Source organism: Paramisgurnus dabryanus, chromosome 1, assembly GCF_030506205.2.
Source record: "Paramisgurnus dabryanus chromosome 1, PD_genome_1.1, whole genome shotgun sequence".
Taxonomy (NCBI): domain Eukaryota; kingdom Metazoa; phylum Chordata; class Actinopteri; order Cypriniformes; family Cobitidae; genus Paramisgurnus; species Paramisgurnus dabryanus.
In genome coordinates, this window is record NC_133337.1 from 34,138,956 (window position 1) to 34,158,724 (window position 19,769).

Below are 19,769 nucleotides of genomic sequence, written 5' to 3' on the forward strand. Positions count from 1 at the left end.
TTCCTTTAAGGGAATCTGCGGTGTATGTAGATAAAAACGGCTCATTCTACGGTAAAAAAACATAACAGTTCTTTATACACCACTCATAATACAGTTCTGTAAATTATATTGCATTTCTGTCAAAAGATTCTCCTAAAATGTACACACTGCACCTTTAAAAATATAATTGGCCTAAGTGGGGCCAGTTATATTTAAAATGCATGAAAATGATAAAAAAGTATAATTTTTCTAAATAACATGCACTGTTGACACACAACAACATTTATATTGGGGAAACCAAAGAGGAATTAAAAAAACATTGCGTAGTTCCCCATCAGTGTGGTTACTGCCATGCTTAATAGTATCTACATTTCTGCTGCATTTAAGTCAACAGAAACATGCAAAGATGGATAAAAGAGACATTTTGGTGGGATTTGACAGCCCCCTTTTGTCAGCTGAGGTGGGTTGCACCCCTAAAATTGCAGATGAAAGAGTGCCCCATCACATACAAAGACCACAGTCAAATCAGAGAGAGGGAGGGAGAGAGAGAGAGAAAATGTAAGAGCTGGATTGATAAATAACATGCGTTGAAGTCCAGATGGGAGAATAAAGTGGGTAAGCAGAGGTAAAGTGAAAGAAAATAGAAAAACGAAAGATGAATGCATCTCCTGTTCTTCACGAAACATCTCAAGAATAAACAGGAAATGCAGCTGCGCACAGGACCACTCCCCTCCACCCCCCTCCCACTTATCCCAAAATACCCCACATTCCAGACGAGCTTCCATCATCTCTCCATCCGACCGAATCTATTTCAGCTAAAAACCTAACAATTAAAAAACAAAAAAAGAGAAGTTCTTCGAAACATCTTTGGCTTCCCATTCGACGGTACTCATTCCTCCCATTGTTACGTGGTCTGATTGTTAGAAATCTAGACACGCAGTTGCTTTATTTGACTAATCCCTCTTTCTCAAGGCACGGAGGGGAGAATAGTGGCTTTGTGGCCGTAGACAGTGTGGCAAAAGAACTATACAGTACCAAATTGAGGTCACGCAGAGACAATGGCTGCCCTTCAGCATGTATTCACTGACGTCTCACAACTCTATCAAACGTGTCTCTCCCCGCAAAAGACTTTCGTCTTTCCATCTTACGTGCCAACAATAGGAGCAAGACTCCTGAACGTTCCCACCTTATCCCCACCAATGGCTTTTGTCTTTCTCTTTTTCGGTTTTGGTTTCAACCTGACAAGGTTGGTTAGAGTTCTGGTAAAGGGCATTGGATCAAAATCCATGTGGGAAGAAGGATTTTTTTTTTGGAAAACTTCTTTGCTGAATCAACAGTTCATGCTCTTTTAATACTGTTTGGAGATGCATAATAAAAAAACAAACCCATTTGAACAATCTGGTCTAATTTCGTCCAAAAAAAATCAATTAGAAACAAAATATCTACTTTTCCATGGGAATTCAGCTTATCCTGGTTTGCCCCTTTACAGATGGGGAACATGACTTCTTTCTGCACCTGATGATAATCTGTTCTGATGGAGTGCTGCTCTTCATTTGGAGCATATTAGCTGCCCTCTTGGACACAAGGTCCAAACAAAACATGCATATGCATGCCGTTGGACCAATAGAGGGATTATGTCCATGAATACATTAGGGCTGGGGCAGCAATTCTGCATACCAATGCGGGCAGTTGACGTGCCCCATGTCAAACTATCTGGACGTCTACATCTGGACAGCCACGTCATGTGATCTTATTATACTTCTAATTAGATCACGTCTGTAACAGGAAGCCGGATTATTTGTTGCCTATTTTCTCACAGTGTTTTCGAAATCAGTCACTTTCATGGTCAGAACCGAGGGAATAGAAAAGCAGCTAAAGTAGAAAGAAAAACAGACAATGATTTGTGAGCTTTACGGTTAGTGCAGGTGGCAGCATTTTATAGCACAATATACATTATGTCTGAGAAAACAGAGAGATAAACAGTTTTCTTTTTAAGAATGCAAAAATAAAAATATTGTATGTAGTAAACATTTAAAAACCCCAAGACATTTTTGAGTAAACAATTTCATTACTTTGCTGATAGAGGAAATTGGGGCATTATTAAAGGGCTTTTGTCAAATAGAAAAACTGACATTACACCTAGACAAAACCATGATTTGTCATCCTATGGAATATTTTATAGCCTACTGTAATACTGTATAGCAGGACAATCAGTATGTGAGACAAGTAATATGTCAAAATTCAGGAGAAAAGTACCCGGATGGTCTACGCCTCACAGCTAGAGGTGTGCATTCGATGAACTCATAACTATACAGTGAGGCCATCTATGAACCAGGTTGGTCTTTGACTAGGTGATAGGTACGAAGAAATGTATTTCTTAAATTGGGAATGGGATATATGCATCTTCTAAAAGTTGATTAATAAAATTAATAAACTTTCCATTGATGTATGGTTTGTTAGGATAATACAATAATTACAATTATTTGAAAATCTAGAATCTGAGGGTGCAAAAAAATCTAAATATTGAGAAATCGCCTTGCACCAAAGCATTTAAAAGTGACCGAAAGCACCAGGTGGGTGCCGACGGTAGACGCTTGCCAGCTTTAATTCATCTGAGCGCTTTGGTTGCTATGATAATTCTGCCTTGGTTGTTGTGATATTTGCCCCACCATTCCTCCACTGTGATTGGACATCCAAGTAAAAAGTGACATTAACAAGCCGAGCGTTTCACTCAAAGTTGAAATAGGGTGGATATTTGCAATATAGTGGTTAAACAGATTACATTACTTTTTTGAGTCATGGATCTAATAATTTTCAGATCAGCCAATGGAAAGAAGAACAAATCAAGAAATTAAAAGCATATGGAAATAGAAAAGAACAAAGATACAAATAAAGTAAGATCGAACAGTATTTTGGGAAAAAAATAAAAATCAAATTAATGTCTTTCTATAAATTAAATGAATCTTTTTAAAGCCACAGAAGTGACTTTCCTTTTGTCTTCTGTTGTTTGATTAACATAATGACTAGGGATGCACCCAATCCAGGATTCGGAGTCGGATTCGGACGAATACTGGCCTTTTTGACGGGGTTTGGGTTCGTCCGAATCTTCGATTTTTTTCCACTGAACCGAACCCTAGGCTTGCGCTACGCTGGTTGACGTCACGCGGCCGTTGATTACACGCATCGGGTGCTGACGTGGAGATAAGCCTTTTTTTTGGGTGAGCCTTAGGGGCTCACATTTCGTGGACGCACCTGGAAAAAACTAGCACATCACACCGCATTGCTTTCATTATGCATAGGCTTATGGTAATTGTCAAAATAGTTTTTCCCACTTGTCATCCTGGCATGATGTTGCCTATCCTTTTTTTATCCTTCATTAATGTGTTTTACTGTGTTAATGGAATAAGGATGCGAGTAGGATTCGGTATTCAATCTTAAACAGTGGATTCGGTATTCGGCCGAACCCAAAAAATCTGGATTCGGTGCATCCCTAATAATGACACAAACATTGGCAGATTTTTTTTTAGTGCACTGCCACTTTAAGACTGGATAAGCATGGATCCATATACTGACACACATCTGATTTCTTTCTGAACTGTTTGTGTTCACTTTAAGACATAACTGACTGTTTTTATGAGAATAATTGCCAGAACTGTGCTATTTTGAGATAATTTTGTGGGTATGTGTCCTATCAAGCGCAGAGAGATTCTGTGTTTGCGTGCTTTTTAAAACGCGCGTCTCCGTGTGTAAGCTTATGAGTCTGTGTCCAGTCCGTGTGCAAAGAAAACAGCTCACTTTAACTTCTTATTGTGCTCATATTGTTTAAAATGGCTTGAATGTTAACATTTGCAAGGTTTAAACAAATGTAAAACTTTCTATATAAATTTGGGCTGTCAAAAGATTAATCGTGATTAATCGCATTCAAAATACAAGTTTATATATACACATTTTTATATATACACATGTAAATGTTTTTTAAATACATACATGCATGTGTGATTATTTATATATACACAAAAAATTTCACACAGTGCACACAAATATATTATGCAAACACAATCTTTTATTTTGTATGCAATTAATCTTGAATTATCTGTTGACAGCTCTAATATAAATAGTTATTTAATTCTGAATGATGCGTATTTAAGGATTTTTATTGAAGAGATGATTATCATTTATGGGTGATTTATTTTGCTTTAATTTTGTAGTCTCTTTTGTCTGGGTGGGTTAGCTGTCAATCTGAGTGGGCCAGTGTCACCCTGGCCCTTATGTAGCCATGCCAATGGTGCACGCTACCTTAGAGATGTCCAAATAAAGACCTTAGCAACTGCACCAACTCACAAAAATAAAGTTTTTACGGTAGGAATAGGAAATGTACAAAAACTCTTCATGGAACATAATTTTTTACATAATACCCTTATGATAGTTGGCATAAAAGAAAACTCAATATTACAATGTATGATTGGTTATTGCTACAAATATACCTGTGTGACTTAAGACTAGTAATTCAATTCAATTCAATTCGATGTTGCAACAGGTTTTTATAAAAAATAAATAAATAAAGGAATAGAATAAAACAATTGCAATATTTAGTGTTTAGATTTTGATCTAAAATGGTATATACAATACATTCTACAGATACTATAGGACATTTAGACAATTAATGATAGGATACACGTATCATATTTAACCACACATGCCTTTAAAGCTTAAATGAAAATGTTTTTTTAAAAAACGTGAAAATTATTAAAGAACAGAAGCATAACACACAGAGAATTTGCAATAATACCATGAACAGGAATGCAACCTGCATAGCAAATTTTCAATACCATATGCATCTGTCCCACTAAAAATGAACAAATACATCCAAAGACCTATTAGTCAGCATGACAGTATTTATCATACCACATCAAGCTAAAAGGCAATCCCATGATGCACCGGGCCACGTGCTAACCAGACAGACAAGTCTCCATCTCATAGGTGAGCTGACCCCACTGCGATGAGATGAATGAGGGGCGCGCTCGCCCTCCTCTGTGGAGCTGAACTGTGCTTCTACGCTAATAGAGATCTAAGCTCAGGACACACAGGTGATTACCTATACGCTCAAAGGTCATGGCGGGGTCATGAGCATAGCGGCTCGCCGCTGTCAGACAGACCGGCCGGGCAGCTTTGTAATTACCCATGAGGCTACAGCAGTGGCAAAGACGCTGCATTGAGGGATGTTGAAAGCTGCATCCGGCGACCTTTCTGATTGGGGTTAACAAGAGCCTGATTTGCATAAAGGGAGTGGTTTGATTAGTAGTTTTGTGTGCATGCTCAGATTCTTGGAAACAAGAGGGCGTCAGTGAAGTGAACTAGCAATGAGTGCTTGTGTCTGTGCAGGTTTTAATGACTTATCTGGCCAACTGATACAGAACAAGAGCACTGTTTTTAATATTGAGTGAATTTGCATCTAAATGCATTATTGGTGCGTCCTTATGCAATGTGGCTAGTTGCTGGAAGTGTTTGACTGCTGCCCAATGTCTATACGTCTAGGGTAAAGTAGTGGCCAAAAGTGATGTCCAAATTTAAACAATTGACATTTTCGTTCTTTTTATTAAATATTTTAGTAAAGAAATTAAAATAAAAAATGTGCATGTTGCATTGGTGTGTTTAGAGGATAAACTGACGCTCAGTTTTGAGAAGAACACATGTGCAAAGTTTATAAAGACAGCACATCATGAGAATGACTACAAAATATTACCACAAAAGAGGATGTACGCTTGTGAGCTTTTAGATTTTCTGTGCATTTTTTTTATATTTGAATACAATCCAAATTTCCTTTTTGTCAAATAATTTTGTTAGTTTTGTCTTACACATCTCAAATTTAGGGGGCATTCAAAGCAAAATAATTTTGAGTTAATTCAACTCAAAAATATTATTTGACAACAATTTTAAACAACTTTTTAAAATATTTTAATATTTTTAAGTTGAATTTAACTCAAAATTCTAAGGCAACCATGTAACTTACTTTAAAAAGGGAATTTCATAAGATTTTTTTTACAATGTAAAAAACATTTTTGGTGTGCCCAGAGTATGTATGTGAAGTTTTAGCTCAAAATACCATATAAATAATCTATTACACTGCAAAAAATTCTCTTACTTTTTCAGTAGAAATATCTAAAAATTCTTACATTTAGATGCTTTTTCTTGATGACAAAAATGACCTAAAAAAATAAGTCTAGTTTATAGAGAAAAAATATAAAAATTAAGTAAATATAAACTTAAAACAAGCAAAAATATCAATACAATGGGGTGAGAAAATAAATCTAAAAATAAGATTTTTTTTTTTTAAACACTTAATTTAAGCATAATATTAGATAATGTTGCTTGTTTTAGGCACAAATTCACTTAAATTGTATAGTTTTTGTCTAAAAACTAGACTTATTATCTTAAGTCATTTAGCTCATCAAGAAAATACATCTTGATTTAATAATGTTTAGATATTTCTATTGAAAACAAGACAAAAATTCTAAGTAAGAAAGTAATTTTTTATGTATAACATTAGGGGTGGCACGGTTCACAAAACCCTCGGTTCGGTTCGTATCACGGTTCTATGGTCACGGTTCTCGGTTCAGTACGGTTCTTGTTGTTATTTTTTCTTTACATTTTTAACACTCCAGAAATGTATTATCTTATTAATGTATTAATTATCCATAATTTAGGATACAGTATTAAAAAAAAAGTTATATAATGTAATCATGCACAAACTGAATTTGACTTTAAGCACATTATTGGGACCATCCCTGAGGAAAGCCAGGTGAGATTTTGAAACAGCAAGAGGGAAGACATTGATGATTTCAACATGCTTTTCATTTATTTGGCAAAAAAGAGAATGTGTATTGCCATCTACATGAACTTTGTGTGCATTTTTAGCACACAAAGATAACTTGCATTTATTAAAATGCCAACTTCAGTGTAGCTCTTAGATTTATCACTGAGGCTGCTTTAATACTGAGAGTATATGTGGACGAGAGAGAAACATAACCTTTACACCTGTAATATTTAAATCCGTCTCTTTTGTCCACTTTTGACCACTTCTGTCCTGATTACTTTGAGGGGAAATTTATGAAATAAGATCGCGCAACTTTCACACGCTTGCAAAATGAAACTACGCGGAAATCAGCCGCTTTAATTTTATCAATGAAAGGCTAAAAATAGCGCTAAAGACGTAAAACAGTACCTCAGATTAGATAAATGGTCGGAGAGAAGGCGGTCTCCTGTGGCTGTTCGAGCAGTTCAATCTATTGTTTTATTTCCGCTGTCATCATAGGTAACATGAAATAAAAATATGTTTCCACACACCAAACTTATACGACGCTGGCGCATCCTCCAACTGCGGGCAGACTTCCTTTTCTCTCCCACTTGCCATTTCTATACGTAACATAACCTGCAGTACTTATACTCGAAACCAGTCACCTCTTCTTTTGCGCGAAAGGGAAACACGCTATCTGAGGTCACATACAGGGCATGAGACTACATTGCGCATGCCATGAACCGTTGAACCGTGCGGTACACACGCGCTCCGAACCGAGACAAGCGAACCGAACGGTTCGGATTTTTTTCATGGACCGTGCCACCCCTATATAACATGTAAAAATATGCTGTTTTTGGAATGTGTCCTTTAAAATGCAAATGACCTAATCTCAGCACTAAATGGCAGTGCAGTGGTTGGATAGTGCAGATTAAGGGGCGGCATTATCCCCTTCTGACATCACAAGGGGAGCCAAATTTCAATAACCTATTTTTTCACATGCTTGCAGAGAAAGGTTTACCAAATCTAAGTTACTGGGTTGATCTTTTTCACATTTTCTAAGTTGATAGAAACACTGGGAACCCAATTATAGCACTTAAACATGGAAATTAAACCTTGACCATAATTTTTTTTTGGGGGTTTTTAAGCTCAAATTTCAATAAAGCACTTATGTCCCGCTATAGCAGTGCTCAATCTTGTTATATCCAATATCTTTAATATGCTACACTCAAAACAGCTGGGTACACCTAAATTAACCTACTGTATGCTGGGTTTTTTAACTCATGGTTAGTAAATTTTTGACATTCTCTCAAGAGTTAATTTAAACCAATATTTACCCAACAAAGAATTGAAACAAGCCAGCTTTTTTCCCAGTATATATGACCAAAAGTAAGTTGAAACCCCAAACTCAAACAACACTTACTTACTCTGGGTAAATAAATGTTTTATCTTCACCTCTACGTACAGAAAGAGGATGGTCTGAGTGCATACGAGAGCTCAACCTATTATCTGAGATTGAGTAAAGTCAGGGAGAGTCAAAGACAATGGAGCCCTCAACTAACACGCTGTGACAGCACAGAGTTAATAGACTCTGACCCGGTGTTTTAAAGTGTCTGTGAGAGAGCGAAAGAGAGCGAGACTGTCACAAAAACAGACATCGTATAGACTGACACCTGCATTTCATCACAGCGCACACACAATCATTTATTATTTACCCTGGTGACCACTAGGATGGCATTCCCCTGATGGTCCCCAAACACTGGGATGGATGGATTAAACATTTAACAGTGCATGACAAAATGGCCCGAATGAATAAATAAACTAGATGATAAAGGCCCTTAGATGCATAGTCAGCATGTCAATACACCTACTGTACCACATCCATGCCACCAAAACATTGCTCTTAGCTTCTCAACTACAGAGCTGAAACAGCAACCTATCATGCCATCTTAGAAGTAACACATCTAGTAATTCGATGGTTTAAAGTGTGTGTGATCATTTTGTCTATGGATGTGCGGTCAATTGTTGCAGTCAGTAAATGGACAATGACCTTGGATGGGAAAGACCTGCTAGCGATTCATGATGATGACATCAGACAGGCCAGCAAAAAACCCTAAAGGCTAGGACCTTACCCGTAGTAACTCGGTTTTTGACCTTTTTGCCTTCCGCCAATAACATTTAGGCTGATCCTGTAGTTATTTTACCTTTAGAAGTATGTTATGAGACCACTAAAGTATCAAAAATTGGTTGCAGGTTGGTTTTGATAGTAATTCAAATAATAAAAATGCAACGAGATTGGTATTTTTAGGATTGTTGGTGATGTCAAAGACTATGCGACCAATCACTAGGTATTTAAATCAATCTGTCACTTGGTAGACAGACGGCAACATTCTCAAGTGCTTTAACGCCAATAAAGTGTTCAGTTTTATGGACAATATTGTTACTTTTGTACAATTTTGCCACCGTCTTGTGTTTCCAGCACATGTTTGCTTTTGCGCTGTTACATGCGTAGGAGTCCAATGGTTCGGGTGGGCATACGTGACCGTGTATGTTAGCATTAACTGTGCATGTATGTTTTTATGTAGGTGTGTTTGTGGGTGTACGCAATTGTGCGTCTTTGTGTTTGTTTGTTTGTGTGTGCGTCTTTAATTGTGTGTGTCCCCCTTATCTGTTCCCCTCTTCTTCATTTCATTGGCAGACTAGCCGAGCTCAAACTGTTCAGCTGCGACTGGTCCAAGGCCAGTAATTACAGCTTGTCAGAAAGAATTAATTTTCTCATTTCTCATAAAGATGTGTAAAAATTACCATGTTATTATACACCGACACTCTCCAGAGGCACACACCAAATTTAATTTAGAATTCTTCCCGCACATTAAATTAAATCCATAAATAAGAGTTTAGGCATTGGTAGGGAAGCATATGTTCGTTAGGCCAGGCAGGCTGCTCGGGCCTGCGCTAATGTCTATTGTAATGTTTTAATAGCTTGTGCCTTCTAAGCACCAATAAATTTATATGATCACAACGGCGACGTCGAGCGCACGGCCAATTAGGTGTTCGGCTGCTGCTGTTGTTGGCCTTAGGAGGAAGTACAGGTGGGAATACAGGAAGGTGGGAGAAACACACAAACAAGAGAGAGAAATGCCTGACCGTTGTCTGGATTTCTGGTGCTCAAGTTTGAATCTAGCCTGCAACCCTGTTCATTCAGACTCAATATACTCATGTATATTAAAAAAATATATTAGATAACAAAGATGCCAACACATTTGATTTCCATACACTGTTAACAATAAAGGTGCTTTACAATACCATTAGAAGAACCATTTTTGGCCGAATGGTTTCTTAAAGAATCTTCAATATCCTTTTAAAAAAGGTTCTTTAGATTATAAAAAAGTATTTTTGTCTTGTTTTCAGTACAAATATCAAAAAATTCTTATGCATTATCTTGATGAGCAAAATTACCTAAGAAAATAAGTGTAGTTTTTAGACAAATAAATATCACATTTAAGTGTATTTGTGCATAAAACAAGAAAAAAAATCTGGCAATGGGATAAGAAAAAATCATAACTTTTTTAAACACTTATGGGATAGTTTGCCCAAAAATTTAAATTCTGTCATCATTTACTCACTGTAATGTTGTTACAAACCTGGATAAATTTCTTTGTTCTGATGAACACAAAGGAAGATATTTTAGGGAATGTTTGTAAGCAAACCGTACGTGGACCCCATTCACTTCCATAGTATTCTTTTTTCCTACTATAGAAGTCAATGGGGTCCACGGACGGTTTGGTTACAAACATTCCCCAAAATATCTTCCTTCATTTTTATCAGAACAAAGAAATTTATACGGGTTTGTAACAACTTGAGACTGCGTAAATGATGATAGAATTTTCATTTTTAGGTGAACTATCCCTCTAATTCAAGAAAAATTTTATTACCCCACGGACATATTTTTCACCCAAATTTGATCTTATTTTGTCTAAAAAATGCATCTAGAATTACTTAGAAAGTAATTTCCTTTTAAGCGCATTTATTTTAAAGAGTGTATTCCATGTATTTCATAATTTTTCTGTTTTTCCATGACTTCTTTTAGACCTTCTGTTATTTTTTATTGTCTCTACCGTTTGTGTTTAAATTAATTTCTATAAAGCTACTTTGCATCAATGCAAAATTGTGAAAAGCGCTATTGAGTTGAATAAATTAAGGTAATGCAGAAGAAAAGACATGGTGTTAATATTTTCATTGTAGTGTTGATGTCATTGAAGCATCTATGACTATATTCATGGCAAGAATGAATATAGTGTTGGGGAAGGACAACTTGGCATTTCAAATTTACCCAACATGCATGTCTTTGGACTGTGACACAGACTGTAAAAAAAGATGGACGATGTGACGCCGCTTTACTTCCATTCTAATGAACTTAAGAAAATGTATGAAGATGGGCATGTTACGCAAAAACGTCAGTTTGGAGCCAGGGCATGCGCAGAAGGAATCGTCCGTGGAGCCCAGAGGAGGAGCCGCGTTATCAAACTTCTGCCCAAATGCTTGCGCGCCCAATTCAACCACGCCCCTTGAATGTCTCATCTGACCGGCTTGCTAAAATAAGGTAAGTTAAATACAACTCATTTTTTTGGTGTGAAAAAATAGCAAACGAAAATGAATAGTTAGTTATATCTTCAATCTTCCCTCGAAGCTTCAAGAGTCCCCTCAGAGAAGATGTCAATCACAAATGTCAATCATAATGACACGCCCCATTTCTATAGCATCAGATTACTAGTTAAAATGAAACTTATCACAAAAATAAACAGCGTGATAACAACTATTTTAAAGCACCAAAACCATTTTTCAGAAAATTGTATTGGAAGTGTAATTTTTCATGTTTTACACTGTTTATACTTTACCCTGGGTTAGTAATTCATTGTGGGTAGGCAGATTTTGAGTTTTCACACTGTATACATATCTGTAAACCCTGGGTTCCTATTATAATCAAATTGGTATATTTGCATAGTTACAGTAGTAATACTGACCAAATGCATTATGCAACTGTTTAAAGTATTCTTCAAAATGAAAATAAGGTTAATAAATAAATAAAAAGAAAAACTTCATTAGTCACCGGTTTAAATTTTTAACTGGTTTCATTAATGTTAAAAGTGCTAAAGTTTCTGCAACTGTGCAAAGTGCATCTATATTTAATAAGGCAAATATTGGGGCACTTTATTATGGTTGTCTAGGTTGCTAAACAACTCACTGTTTCAAACTCTGTATTGTTTTGCATTGCTTGGAGCAGAGACTCGCAAACCTATGCTAAAGTTAAAAATTACAAGTATGAAATTTTGCCTTATTGTTAATGTCCCACTGTGGGGAAAATCTGATTTTTATTGTTATTTATATACATATGTGGTGTTTCAACATGCTTTAAGAAAAGCCATGTGCAAATTCATGTTTCAACACCATGGCTGAGTATTAGTCCCCATAAAATAGGAGACAGTCTCATTCCCGCGGTTTAAAATCGTCTTTCCAACGTCACAAACACATAACCAATCACATCAACACAGTTGAATGCATATTCATAGATCTGCGGACACTAAATGAGGAGATGGTGTAGAGTTACATTCAAAGCATGACGCAATTACTGTGACAGGATAAACTTTTTTATATGCTATTATGATGCTCTAAGATGCATTTTAACTAATACAATTATTGACTACAGGGAGACTTAAAATGTGGGTAAGTCTGGGTTAAACATTAGTGTAGTATTAAAATCAACCCCAATACTTTGGTTGGGGAAATATGTATAGATATTGTGAATCTCACTGGATGGTGATCTCCCACTACACACCACATAACGTAGGCAGTGGGTAGCCATACACAGACTTGCACATAGTGGGCAGTGCCAAAGTCAGAAAGACAAGAATAGACCAAACTCTCACATATCGCCAACTGAGTCCACGAAACATGACTACAAGCTGCGAGACACGATCCTTTCTGACATGCTGAAGTCCGTCTGTGATGCGTTTCTACACACACTCAGACATGTATGGCACACATGCATGGTAAAGATGGTCACAAACAGCTCCGTCCACCCACAAACACAGATGAACAGACAAACAGCCCTTCCCGAATGATATACCCACACGTGCACACACACACAGCCCCCTGAAGGGCCGTCTACCAATGGAGATCTTTAGGTGAACTGTACAGTGTACGTGTGTGAACACGGAGGCCACGAGGCATACGCTGGTCTGAGCGCTATGAGGCTATGATATCATCAGGACTTTTAAGATCCACACGAAAAGTATTTGGATGCATGAGCCACACTCTAAATGCATGAACATTAATATCAAACCAAGTGGCATCAGTGAAAAACAATTTTCTTTAAACTAGTTAGCTGGCCAATCTTGCAATTTCTTTACACCAGGGGTCTCCAACCTTTTTGTGAGCAAGGGCTACCACAATGGAATAATCTTTCTTGCGGGGCTACTTTTTGTTTACTTGATTATATTTCAATTACTTGTTTATATGTTTTATTGTTTAAAATGTTAACATACATAAAAGAAGCCAAGCTAATATAAAAAATATATTGGTAGAAGTGCTTTGGTGGGAAACTCACAGGTGCCCATGGGCACCATGTTGGAGACCACTGCTTTACACCAAATGGGTTTAAGACCCTTGAAAGTGGATTTTGAGACCATATTAGTTTGGATAAACAAAATAAAGAAACTCATACAGGTTTACAACAACATGAGGGTAAGTTTAGTGAGTTTAGTGTCCATTCAGACAGAAAATCTCAAGACACCAGAGCACTGCACGTCTTTGGTTACAGAGAAAATAAAGCAGCATTACTGTATGAATAAGTTTGTGTGGGCATTTGGCAGATGCATGCATTACGTACCAGTCAGATTTCTTGTGTTGAAGGGTTCTGTCCTTGCGTCTGCTTCAGCCTATACAAACGAAAAGAAACACAATACATTAAAAACTACACTCCCTCAACTGAACAAGCATACTGTACCACTGCTTTTGTGTTGAAGTTGTGTGCTGGTCAAATGATTAAACTTTGTCCTAGCGAACTGTTTGTTACCTTGAAACTATCATTTTTATTTTAGGGCTCCAGGAGAAGTCCTGAATCTCCGTACAGACATTGTGTAGACGTTCCCGTCCATAAACAACTTAAAACACTCTTAATCCCCTTTTACAGAACTTGTCATTGCATCTGTAAATTATATGGTACTTAAAAAGTCACGTCCGGAGTTTATGAGTCTAAGCATGAGGATTCTTTAAGCTTTATCAAAGCTCTTGGCAAGCTTTCGTTCTCCTTAACAAACCCGGTGCTAAGTCTTATATCATCCTTCTTAGGACCGAATTGGTAAACCATGTCATTTGTGAGTAGTTTTGGGAGATTTAGTCCACTGTCCCTCGCTAACACATCAAACCAGATGAGATTTAGAGGACGTGCTTGTATATGTCTTTTCGGGAACATTGCAGGGACCCGCGGTTGTATAGTCTGAGAGAACATTGGGATCTTTCATTACACGAGCCGAGCTTCATTGTAAGTTTGTAATCTCGCACGCTGCCGTGTATAATCCACCGAGAAAACTTGGATGTCATTTTGCAGTGCGGCGTGAACGCATTTGTACTTCTTAACCTCAAGTGAACATCGCATTCAGTCACGTATCCAAGATTGGTGTGAATTGGGGTTACTGGTTGTCCAATCTCTGTGTGGGACCACCCTGGTGCTATTTTTGGGGTTACTCAGTGTATATGCTCATTCAGTCCTAGTATACAAAAGGACCACAGATTTTAAAATGAGTTGTATAATACTTAAATTACAGCAAACTTTAGTGTTTGTATATTAGTGTCATGGTTCAATATCTACATAAGAACAAACCATCAAACACAAAGTCTACAGGTAAGATAAGTATGTGTATGTTTGTTTATCATGCGTCAAAGCACTATACAAGCAGGGCTCTTGCTTATTTACTCCTGTCAACCCATAAAGCCAGCCTGAGTGCCATGCTGATTGAAATCCTCTTTTGTGCGCTAGTCTTCAGTGACGTGGCTTTTCTCTTCCTCATCTCATGATGGAAGCCTGTACTGTTAATCTGAGAATGGACCCTGAAAAGACGAAATGAGTTCTGGGGCTGAATGCGCTCTTTACCTCCTCTGTCTTGAGCCTATTCAGTCGTGGGGCGTGAGAGCTGGCGACTAACACCTACACAACAATACGCGGCCAAAGCAATGCAAACCTGCCATACACAAACCACTCTGTCTCTAGGAGACTTGTTTTTCCCACATAATCTTCGTCGTCTTCGCAGAAAAGCAGTAATGTCTTCCATAATAGCACCATTGAAATACAGCAGATATGTACTAAACACATAATGAGAGAGCGTAATAGCTTTTAAGGGTGGCAAAATGAATACAACAGGATTTTTTTCTAGAGGAAATACGGTTAAAACAATTAGGTAATATTTTATTAGAGTAACAGAGAAATATTAATTGCTACCTGTAAAAATTACAAGATATCTTCAAATCATAAATATGCAGTTGTTTGCTGTATACTGTATAGTGGACATGGGGAATCATGACTAATCCAAAGCATTTAACATAATAATTAAAATTCACATAGGGGCGCAAAAGGCACTTAAAGGGACACTGCACATTTTTTTGAAAATATTCTTATTTTCCAGCTTCTCTAGAGTGTAAACATTTGATTTTTACCGTTTTGGAATCCATTTAGCCGATCTCCAGGTATGGCTTCCGACCCTTCCATAGTTACATCGTGTACTAAGACCGACTGAAAATTTAAAGTTGTGATTTTCTAAGCAGATATGGCTAGGAACTATACTCTCATTCCTGTGTAATAATCAATGACTTTGCTGCTGTAGGAGGCGCAATTATATTACGTAGTGCCCGAAAATAGTTCCCTGCCATTGAAAGTTACTAAGGGGACTATTTTCGGCTAAAAATATCAAAACTTTTTGTTCATTTTTTAGTTCAATGCTAATGGTCTAATCAGGTTCAATGGATTATGCTAAGCTATGCTAAAAGTGGTACCGCCAGACCCGGAGATCAGCTGAATGGATTCCAAAACGGTAAGAATAAAATGTTTAACTCTAGGGGAGCTGCAAAATTAGCATATTTTCAAAAAAAGTGGAGTGTCCCTTTAAGTTATACTGAAAACTGAACCAGAATACTGCTGGTCAACATGTTCTGTAGTACTACAGGTTTTACTGGAGTACCATGCATGTGCCAATAGCTTTGCTTTAAAAATTAGAGTACACTTATGTTTGGGGCTAGAATGCTTAGTCGTATATTGCCGATTTTTAAAATACACAAATAATTGCAACAAAACTGTGCTTGGTTTCCTTAAAATACTACACCAAAATCCTGTAATAGTGCACTAGATTCAAAAGGGAACCACCTTGTCGGATACCATAGTCCAGTGTTTCCCAACCAGGGGGTCTCAGCAGATTTCCAAGGGGGAAAGATGACTTAAAATAATTAATAATTGGACAAAACAAGCATTAAAATAAGCTAAAACAAGCAAAAATAATTTTCGTAGCAAATATACACCTGTCTAGTCATTGCAAGCTGTAGTTAATTGTATTTGGAAAAAATTGAGTGGGTTCAAATACTGTTCTGGGCAACTAGGGGGCCTTGAAGTGAAAAAAGTTTGGGAACCACTGCCATAGAGTAATATGTAATGTGGGTTTGAGTCAAGTTTGTGTCATAATCCACACCGGAGCTCCAGGCTTCAGCATTTGCGGATCCGGCTAAATTTCCTTCTCATTCCTGATTTTACATCTTTCTGTTTAAGGACAACATCCAGAATATGAGATAAAGAGGATGTTGGTATAAGGACCTCTTTAAATGATTTTAAAACAATTATGAACCTGTCTGTAAAATCCAGGCTAAAGTCTTGTTATCCAACTATGATATTAAGAGCATCAAAGTTAAATTTTACATTGATTTCAATCAATGACATGGCCTTGCTTAGTCAATATTAAAGGAGACATATCATAAAAACTGACTTTTTTCATGTTTAAGTGCTCTAATTGGGTCCCCATTGCTTCTATCAACCCAGAAAATGTGATCAAGAACAATCAAGTAACTTAGTTCTGGTAAACCATTCTCTGCAAGCATGTGAAAAAATAGGTCATTGAAATTTGGCTCCCCCTGTGATGTCAGAAGGGGATAATACCGCCCCTTAATCTGCACTATCCAACCATTGCACTGACATTTAGTACAGAGATCAGCTCATTTGCATTTTAAAGGACACACCCAAAACAGCAAATTTTTGCTCACACCTACAGATGGGCAATTGTTATAATAAATGATCTATATGGTATTTTGATCTAAAACTTCACATACATACTCTGGGGACACCAAATATTTATTTTACATGTCTTGTGAAATGGCCCCTTTAAAGATATCAAGGTTATATTTACACAAAATGATTTTATGTACAAAACAGTAAATCACAAAAAACTAGCAGTATCGGGATGTGTGCCAATGCAATGCTTGTTGTGAAAAAGCAAACAGACCACCAATTAGAAAAATGAGTTCAGTGCCCTGACTAGAAATTCGGACCACACGTCAAGCAACCTAAAAGCTGTGCATATCGATGGACTCCATCGGAGTGAGAAGAAGAAGAAGAATAACATCTCATTGTTGTTCGGGATGGAATTCCCCTCTGAGGCAAGATAAGTCGGGTCTTTTGTTCTCTGATCTCTGTGACAGAACACTTATATAATGCAGTCACAGAAAATGGGGACTGTGTCAGGCCGCAAAGCAAATCTGGTCTTGTGGCCTGTTTATTTGTATGAAGGGATGGATGAAAAGATGAAGGAAGTGAGTGAGGGGGAAATCATACGACTGCCGACTTACATAAGGCCCAGAAACTATGTGTGAAACTGAGCATCATGGCTTTTCACAAGGCTGAAGAGATGAAAAGTAAGTCAGATAATAGGGAAGATGAAGAGAGGTGGTCATACTAAGTGAGTCTCTATCAGTGTGGAGGTTACTGTCGCTGTACAGTTTTGCTACAGTTATTTTCTGCGTTTACAGATTAAATGGGCAAGTACAGTAGCTCAGCTGGTAGAGCGTGACGCTTGCAACGTCAAGGTCATTTGTTTGAATCCCATTAAATTCAGGTACTGATAAAATACATGCTGTTGCTTTGAATGCTTTGCACTTACATTTATGTACTGTGGCAGACGCTTTTATCCAAAGCAATTTACAGTGCATTCAAGGTATGCATTTTGATCAAACTGTGTGCTCCCTGTGATCCGAACCAATGACCTTTGCGCTAATGCAATGCTTTTGAGCCACATGGACATCCAAACACTGCACACTGTGCTGTATGTGTATGTAATGTACATCTTCCTACATACTGTATCTACATTACCAAAAATACATTTCTCCTTGTACTAATCTTTTGATGAACTGTCCACCAAATGCATATTGGTGGTTTTGATGTGGGATTTTTTTTAAATTATGACGCAGAAACATACACAAGTAAAAACCTACTCACCTTTGTTAAATAGATTTGTGCCATTTGGTACTTATTTATAGCCATATGCGCGAACAAGCAACATGCTTACTAGTAACTAAAACTAGACGACTAAAACATACAGATGTATTTTGATCATTCATTACTGTCGCCACTATGATTCATGTAAACAACATACCTTCTGACATACAAAGGCCGAACATGTGACGACATCAGACGTTTATGCCCCACTTTCACAGAAGCATTAACTAAAGAATATACACCCGTAATGTTCAGTATTAGGGCTGCAACTAATGATTATTTTAAAAATCGATTAATCTGTCGATTATTTGTTCGATTAATCGATGAATCGGATAAAAACAAAAACCAAGAAAAGCATTCATTTCCAACCCCTTATTCAAAACAGAACTAAAATCTTTAGAAATTGCACAAACATGTTGCTCCTTGAACATACCTGCGCTGTTACAATAATAATAAAATAAAAAAAATGGACTAACACAAAAAAATACACATGTATGCTTTACATCTGCCTAATATATAGACTTTTTATGATGCATTTCCAATCAAGAAGCCTCTCTTGATGGGATCAAAAAGATAGTATATGAGTACACTCTCAGAAATAAAAGTACAAAAGTTGTCACTGGACAGTACCCTTTCAAAAAGGTACACCTTTGTACCCAAAAAGTGCATATTAGTTCTTCAAAAGTACATATTGGCAGTTCAAAGATACATATTTGTACCTAAATGGCACACATAATATGGCCACATAAATGCGTCTTGTGAAAACGGAAAATGCGTCTTCTACTCCCGCGCAAAATGCAAATACACCATTCATTACTTCGCCTTAAAAAATGTAAGACGATGTTTATGCAACAAAAGACGGCACTTACTGTATGTTGTAGTGTATGTTGGGCCGGGCATGTGCGTCTCCTTGCTCGGCATGAGCTGGAGCGCGCAGTACAGAACAGCAGGAGAGTGACGGCGCGATGATTAACATACAGGTCCATGACGGGGAAAAGCGTTCATACAACTCTCTCTCAACGTTTTATTTCTTTGTTTAATATTATTGGAGTTTGTCATTGGAGTATTTTATTCGTTCTAGAACCTTTTTTACTCGCTGTCGTCGCTCCATAAACCATAAGCGTGTCGTCTTTGTATGTTTACCTCTTTGCCGGCTATAACGTCCAGGTGACGCGCTTACGTTTGGGAGGAGTAAAACACTGACATGTGGTTTTCCTCTACCTTTGCTGTTTTTTATCTTTTCTCCGCCCTGTCTATGAGGCGCCGAACTCTGCAAGCAACAGTGCGCGAGAGAGACCGACGCTCCGTCCCAAACCGCATACTTCTATACTATATAGTAGGCGAAAAGCACTACTTCTCGTACTCTTTGCCTACTATATAGTATGGAATTAGGCCGTTTGGGACGCAGTGCGAGTGTGTTCACTCCGCTCCGTGCTTAACTGAAGTTTTTCCTTTTTTTAATTAAACGTC

At 37.4% G+C, this 19,769-nt stretch overlaps 1 protein-coding gene across 5 annotated transcripts in view; it reads right to left on the minus strand.

Moving 5' to 3' along the window:
- Positions 1–19,769, minus strand: part of sox5 (SRY-box transcription factor 5) — a 291,386-nt gene that overhangs the window by 157,417 nt on the left and 114,200 nt on the right. For all 5 annotated transcript variants that reach the window (XM_065268644.2, XM_065268643.2, XM_065268647.2 and 2 more), the window contains one exon: positions 13,662–13,710. The gene's annotated coding sequence lies outside the window, so the exon portion shown is untranslated. The remainder of the gene's footprint in view (positions 1–13,661; positions 13,711–19,769) is intronic.